This window comes from Cygnus olor, chromosome 4 (assembly GCF_009769625.2).
Source record: "Cygnus olor isolate bCygOlo1 chromosome 4, bCygOlo1.pri.v2, whole genome shotgun sequence".
NCBI classification, from domain to species: Eukaryota; Metazoa; Chordata; class Aves; order Anseriformes; family Anatidae; genus Cygnus; species Cygnus olor.
In genome coordinates this window covers 38155823-38163901 of record NC_049172.1, presented here as the reverse complement: position 1 = coordinate 38163901, position 8079 = coordinate 38155823, and positions in this window count along the sequence as shown.

Sequence of the window (8079 nt, the reverse complement as noted above, 5' to 3'; positions counted from 1 at the left end):
TATGACGTATGGATAATTTCCATTAAAGAAATTCCACTAATAAATAAAACTTGATAAAAAATAAAGGACAGAGTAAGGAGATTTGGTATATTGCTATAGTATAGAGTATTGCTATATAGAGAGTATATTGAGATTAAATGTTACACAAGTAAACCTCCAAAACAGTGCTTAGTATTATTATTGCTATGAATTGTTCTCCTAGCCATCCTGCATTGTTTAAACACTAATTTTATATGTAATTTCTATAACTTAGTTCAAACCTTTCTTCGAGTGCCTTGGTAAGAAATGGTTCAAGACCTAACAATAAAAATTCCTCACAATTTTTCACTTGAATTCTAAATCCCATAAAACCAAGTAATAAATGTACAAAGCACATATCAAGAAAAACATCAGTGTTTTGACAAGGTTGATGGTTTTTGTTGTTAGCTTTGTTTTATAGTCACTTTAGAGAAAATGTGCACTATTTTTAAACCTGTTCAGCAATATGTAACCTGTCATACGTGCTATGAAAGTCAATAGCATACGTTTCCCTAGGCCTGCTGTAGTATAGCACTGAAACAGGGTGCCTGCTTTTTCAACTGTGGAAAACTTTTTCTTAAATGCTTATATTAATTTTCACTAGGAATCACATCACATGGATTTAGGGATGCCAAAGAACCTTTTCCTTAGCTGACTTTAACATTAGCTTTTGTTTACAGCTAATGACAATAAATTCCATCGTCCTTGTTGATCTGAGCACAAGGAAGAGGCCTGTTGAGTTGGGTAACTGTGTGCACAGAAGAGTTAGTGGTTTAATTTCAGCCAAAGCATATATCAATGAATCCAGATCAAGTTTAAAGGAGCCTCCTAGATCATACAGAGGTCTCATATCTGAAGCCTATAATATTTTAAGAGTTTAGTTCTTGAAGTTATATTTTATATATCCTTTTAACTAAGTTCTGTTCATATTCAATCTCTGATTTCCACCCAGGTTAAACATCCCTCAACTATGACAAGCAGCTAATTTGATAGTAATTCAACTTGTTTATGATCCATAACTAGTACTTCAAGCAGACTTTATTCTCATAGCTGCTCTTCAAGCTTCATTTCAGCACATTAGGATCTGACAGGTCAGGATGGTTTGATGTCTCGTTTGCTATAAATGAGTGTAACTGAAGGAAACTCTATTTTTTATATATTGATTTATTTCCTTGAAACGCAAAATAAGAGTTTGCACTGTAGCATCAACAACCCAGCTGAAGGAATATATCTTTTTCAGAAATAAATATATATAAGTGCTATCATCCATGTGGAAATGAGGCCAAAATGACTGACTTCTGTTCTCAACAGAGCTCTCATGAATCTTACAATTCACATATTTATGAAATGAGAAGGATACTTCATAGTCCTTTACCTTTGAAAATTACTAGTTTTGATCTTTGTTACTTCTCAAGTTACTAGGTGTAATTTATTGTGCCCCTAAATTGCTACAGAGAAGTGGTTAAACTATTTTTCATAGATCTTCCATAATGCATGAATCGTGAAATGAATTTATTGGAGCTGAGCACCCTGGAGATCATTAGGTTTGCCATTATATGTATACACAAATGGGGAAGAGAGAGAAAGAAAAGAGGGAGAAAGAACATTTTTCTGACATCTCATCATTAGCATTGGTATTTTACAGTGCAATCAACCTACTGCAAAATCTATGTGCAAAGTACATATATAATATGTATAAATATATATGTATATATAAAGTACAAATAATTCTATCACTTATGGATTTTAATATACGTGTTTTTTCCTAACATTGTAAAACCATGAAAGTCTAGAATATTTTAAAACAAATGGGTGCAATATGTATTTAAAATAAGAATCATAACTATCCCAGGAGAAAAAAAAATAAACTGGAAGTCAGCCTTGAACTGAAGACCTATATATACTTTCATATGAATCCTATACATTTTCATACGAATCCTATAGAATCATCATGACTCTGTTAATAGACAAGAGCTATTATGTATCTTTGTCCCATGCCTCCTAACAAAAATTCCATCAACAAGTTACTTTTTGTTGAAAACTGAAAAAATACTAATTTATGGTAGTTTTTAGTTCTCAGGCTCCCACCTGGTGTGCTTACCCTGCTAAATAACATATATATTTTCTAATCCTGGCTCTGTGTTATTATGCAAAATTGCTTTCACAGTATTTTGGACTGCCCAGCCAGTAAGCACCATCTCCCTACAAGCAATGAATCTTACTGACGATAGCAGCAAATTTGTAAGCAACTGTGATCACTGTGCATGCAAATAACATAAGCAGGTACATACCAGTTTTGCCTGCTGTGCTGAAAACCAACTTTCCCTAACTGAAAGTGGATATATAAATTAGCTTTGCATATACATTTGAAGGGAAGGGGAAGAGAAAAAACATAGAGGGACAGGGGAGAGAAAGAAAAAGGGATGTGCATTGACATTTTCAGGACAGCACCATTATTATTCAAAGGTACACTGTAAAATCTCTATATTGTATAGCATAAAAATGATAAGAATGGGAATGAAGGAAACTTGTAAACAGAACAGTAGCAGACACCAATTTCTGACTGCAAAATCAAAGCAACAAAATCAAAGTCTTAAGTAAACAAAATATAATAATAATTGCAGTTGGCATGTTTTCAAGCCAGAATAACATGACATTGAAAATGATCAAAAGAATCCACCATGGCTTGGAAATCTGACCAAAAACAGGACCTCAAAAGTGAAGAAGGAATCCTGGGAAAAGGAAGGGTCCAACCAGACCTGAACATCAGCATACAGGTGGTAAAGTGGAAAGAGAAATATCTGGGTAATAACAAATGATGACCCTTATGGGCCTTGTTGGGAGCAGAGGTTTAGGAAAACATAAAAGAAAAGTGGAAACAATGAACAAGGTAAGGAAAGGAGAAATGTTACCATGCCCTTCCTGCTTCTTGGCCTCTTTGACTACATTTAATAAAAACCAGAAGATCAGCAAAAAGGGACCACGTGTAAAGAGAGCACAACAGAGGTTAATATGTTAGTAATTTTGTAGTTCTTTTTAAATCAGTTTGAACAGATTATACAGACAACTGAAAGTATAAGAGGATAGTCATGCAAGCGCTATCAGCTTCTATTATAGTAGGAGAATTTCATACGAGGCTCCAACATGCAGTCATGTGAACAGGAACTTCTTAGAATACTAAAAAGTTTTTGTATAAACCCTGTGTAGAAAAACATGAGTATTTAAAGCCCTTTCTGTGCTTCTAAATCACTGAAAGTCTAAATATTAAAATATTGAAAGACCTAATATACCAACAAGAGAAATCAGTTGCCAGTACACTCTACCAAGCAGCCTGGACATCTAAATTAGTATGAAAAATACAGCCGTAAGTGTAAGACCAAATATCTCTGTACAAACTTTGAGAAAGAAAAGTGAAACATTTTTCTTGATGTATCTACCAGGCTTCTTTTTATCATTTTAAAGATTCACAGTTATTAGTATATTAACTACCAATTGTGAGGAGATTTTATGATGCTCACCACAGAGCAGGCTTATTCATTGTCTTTCCACTTTGTGAAGAAAAATAACTTCCATTACTTTAACATTATGCAGTCTTTGGGCTCATTCTCTAGAGCAATTAGGATTTAATCAATGTCATTTTTCCAGCGTGTCAGAAAAAAAAAGTCCTCCTGACTTCCAATGAATGTCTATCCTGAGTGTTAAAGGGAAAAAAAAAAAAAATCAACTGCAAAAGAGGTGAAAAAAGCTGAAGAAACCAAATGTAGATTCCAGCTATGTGCCTATCCTCTTCTATTATATTATGAGAAAAAAAAATATATAGATTTGAATTAAATTAGTGATTTTAATAAATGTAAGATACATATATTCAGGTAAGATATACATCCAAACCTGCCTGCTTCCATCTCTTTCTCACTGTATGTTGTGAATAACTTGTTTTTTGCAATGGTGCAGTTGTAGCGACTGTCAAACAAATCCAAACCTGCAGCCTTAAAATTATCTCCAATTCCAAATATTTTCTTTGACAAGGCCTTGCTTCTGAATGCTGTATGCTACATAAGGCAAATATAGTGCACATATTTTACAACCGATAAAATCAGACATTACTCCCAAAATTGATGGTAGAGTCAATTCTTTCAGCAGTTGTTTTTTTGTTTTGTTTTGTTTTCTGCTTTACCAAGTTAATACTGAGGTGTCTGATACACTCAGTTATCATCCAACAATCAAAGTGAATTACCTTTAAGATACCCATTTCTGTAACTGATAAAATCTAGAAAGAAATAGGATTACATTCGTTTGCTTCGCTTCTGGTTTGTGTTGGTTAAACAGTCCCTAAGAAGGAATACTTCTCTCACAATTAATCAAACTTCTATTCCCACCCATACACTTTTAAGTATAAACTATTAGTAATTAAAGCCACTGACCATTCCCTTAGCCAATCTGTTTAGGTAATTTACTTCTGTGAATCACAGCTCTTTATGTGGCTTATAGGGTTGTTATGGCATACAAATGCTAAGAGCAATTTCTGTGGCAGTGACAGAGAATACACAGTTAGATATAGATAACCACCTTGATATGGAAAATCCATATGAAAACTCCATATATCAGTCCTATCTTTGAGATTTCAGGGATTTTTTTTCCTTTTACCATGGTTTTCACTGTATTTCATCTAGATACCTTACCCTCATTTGCTTTATCAGATGAGTTGCTTTTGCTGCTTCTCAACTGCTCATTGTGATGCTTTCTGAGATGGCTTAAAAGTTGTTTAGATATGTGTATATGTACACATATACCTTTTTAAAATATCTAAATTCTTGTCTGTTTCTTTATGTTCTTGCTGTAAACTTGTCTGGTCACGGACCAGCTTCCACCAAACCAATTCCATTCAAAGTGGGTGCCACACTTATGATTTTCTCCCTTGCAATTGTGTTAGTGCAGGGAGAGTAGATCCTTTGGTAAAATGGGTAATTACTGTAGAGGGTTTTATCTAGTCTAAAATTTTGTTCTTGGTAACATATTTCATAGGAAGCCAAGAGAGAACGGAGCACTACAATGCTATTTTGTCTGCTGTCTTTATAACTACATGAGGGATTTGCTGTGTTCTAAATTCAGTGTACCTTTTTCAGGGCCAGTTGACAGGCAAATATAGTCCTCAGAGTATAAACAAGCAAACAACAACAAAAATGACCTGACAAAGGTACTGAGGAAGAATGTCATTTTTCATGACCCTGCACAGAGCAGGAGGGTTGTTCTGCTGATGCAGACTAGCTTGGGCTGGGAGCCAGGACATGTGGGGCTCATTAACTCCCAAACAAGTTAGGAAAGTTTGAAGCAGGAAGGAGGAAGATTCAAAGAGCAAAACATTTGGGAAGAGCCCAGAAGTCAAGAAAATGTCTTAAAACTTTTTGTTTTGTTGCTTATTACTGCAAGAAAAGGAAAGAAAACTCGGGAAGTAAGTTTACCTAGTCTAAATGTACTTTGTTAACAGCATGAAATTCTTCTTCAAAAGACTGAAGAATCAGCACCAGTTGGATGTGGAATCTATTAGCATTAATGAATTGTGGCAAATTTCCTGTACAAAGACCTGCCCAAGATATGAGATCTTTTTGTAGAATATCAAGATTTGTCTTACATTTGTATAGGGAAGCATATGTATATAGGTACATGTGCATATCCATATATAAGAGTATATACATATATGTAATGTATACATATGTAATAACAAGGTTTGCATTTTATGTGGGAGACAGGTCTCAGGTCCTCACTGGAGGAAGGATGAGTAAAGTAATGAAATTAATATATTCATGGAAATACAGCTGTTTAAACATTTTGGTATGGAGTCCTGTTCTGATCACAAAATGTCAGAACCAACACATTGGCACAAAAAGGAGAATCAAACTTGATAATTAGCACTTTTTAAAATATATATTATTAAACTACTCCAGAATCACTGCATTTATGAGGAGCAGAAGATCAGGGAATAAGCTTTAATTAGATTAAGTTTTAATCAGGATGGAACAAACGTCACAGTGTAGAAATATCCTCATAACCAAACACCTCATAAGGTAGCTACGGCCAGTCAAGTACGAATGATCAGGAGAAATAAAGGACAATTAATGCTTTAGTGGTAGTAGTCAGTTTCCATTTTCTCAGTCCATGTAAAATTTAAACCTGGCAATGTACAGGTGTTTTTTTATAAAGCTTATATTGAATAGGGAGATAAAAAGCCACAGATTGACCCAATGCCTTCTTGGCCAGCCTGGGGTATGTCTTTGGAGTGATTCATTTGTGAAAACTCCCATTATTTAAATATCAGTTCAAAAGCTCAATTATAATAATTGGTTCCTTGTAAAGTTTAAACAGGAGGTTTCTTTCATTTTTAAAAGCTTTCTGTTTGAAAAATCAATTATTTATGTTCCAGATCAATTAAAAAAATAATAATAAAACTGCATTATCATGATTCAAAACTAATTCCCACAATACAGCTGAATCTTGTTCATGCTGCCCAGGTACTCACAGCCTCACAGTTGTATTTCCATAGCCTGTTAGAACATCGTCTTTTTGCTAGTTATGTTTTTGTAAAATCTAATAGAGTATGACCCAATTTCTCCACGTACACTGCTGTATTTAACCTCGAGGAACATGTTGCTTGAACAAAAACATCCTACACACCTCCTTGACAAAAACAAGTAGTAATACTGCATCTCCATCACTAGTATGGTCCAACCAAGAACCCACTCGGGTTCTGGTGGCGGCAAGGGGGCCAAACATCTCCCAGTATTGCAGATTTAAGTAGCTCATTTACACAGAAGTCACATACATATACATACTTTCAAACTCAACTTTTCAACATCTTATTGATTTCTAAGAGAAGTATCTGACCTGAAAATCCACTTTGTTCCTATGTGGATGAGATGAATGGCAGATGAAAAAGCAATAATTTCCTTAGAGAAAAGCACACAGCAAATGGAGAACTTCTTGTAAATTTTAAGACCTTTGTTTAACTTCCTAGGGAAGGAAAAAAAAAGGCAAATTTATGAGAAAATAAAATTAAAAAAAAAAAGATTTGAGCAAAAAGTAGGACTCAAAATATATTGCTGAAATGCTGGAAAACTGTTTGCATTTGAAGTTGTTATATCAAGATGGAACCTCTCCAATAACTCTGTTAGCAAGTATGATCTTAATTCTTTGTGTTAAATTGTGTTACAGACCAGCTCCTCAGTGAAACCTTGACAGATGAAAATCTATATTGAATTCTTCTCATTATTGTGGAAAATCAAAACACATGCCAATAGTAGTAATAATAATAATATATATTAGTTGCTTGATTATATCAACAATACAATCTTGAGTGACCTGAAAGTTTTGATTTTAACCATGAAAAATCTTACCACAGTGGCTGAATGTAAATGTTCACATATCTGCTATTTCTGAAAACTACATACTCTTCTGAACATAAGCTACAGTTAATTGTTAGTTCTGCAATTCTGAAGATTTGCTAACAAAAACATAATCCATTGTTATTACCTTTTTCATATATAAGAATACAACATATGCATATACACATGTAATCAGTACTATATTAAAATTACTAAATAATACTACCTTTCTAAATTACAAGGCTAATGAAAGCCATTTCATCCATTATGAAGTTATATTGTTTTATAAGCTTTTTCATTTTTTTTAAGAAACTCCAATATTTAATCATTGAAAAACACAGGCTTCTGTCATCTTTCTTTTCAAACATTTATGCCTAAATTTTTCTCATAAATCTTACTTACTATTTCCTTAGAACACTTCTCAGAAATGGCGTACAGTTTCCCAACAGTTACAAATGAAGGTGGCCTCCTTGGAAGATCAGATCCAAGGGCTATTATTGTATGTGGAAAGGCTAAGTTCATTCATGCAGTCAGGTGGACATTTGTGACTAAAGCTATCCTGAATGTAAAAATTTTGACCATGTCAGAAATTTCTGTATATGGCATATATGTATGCCTGTGTGTGTATATATATATATATATACACACACCACTATACACACAGCAATTTTCACTTTTTGTATAT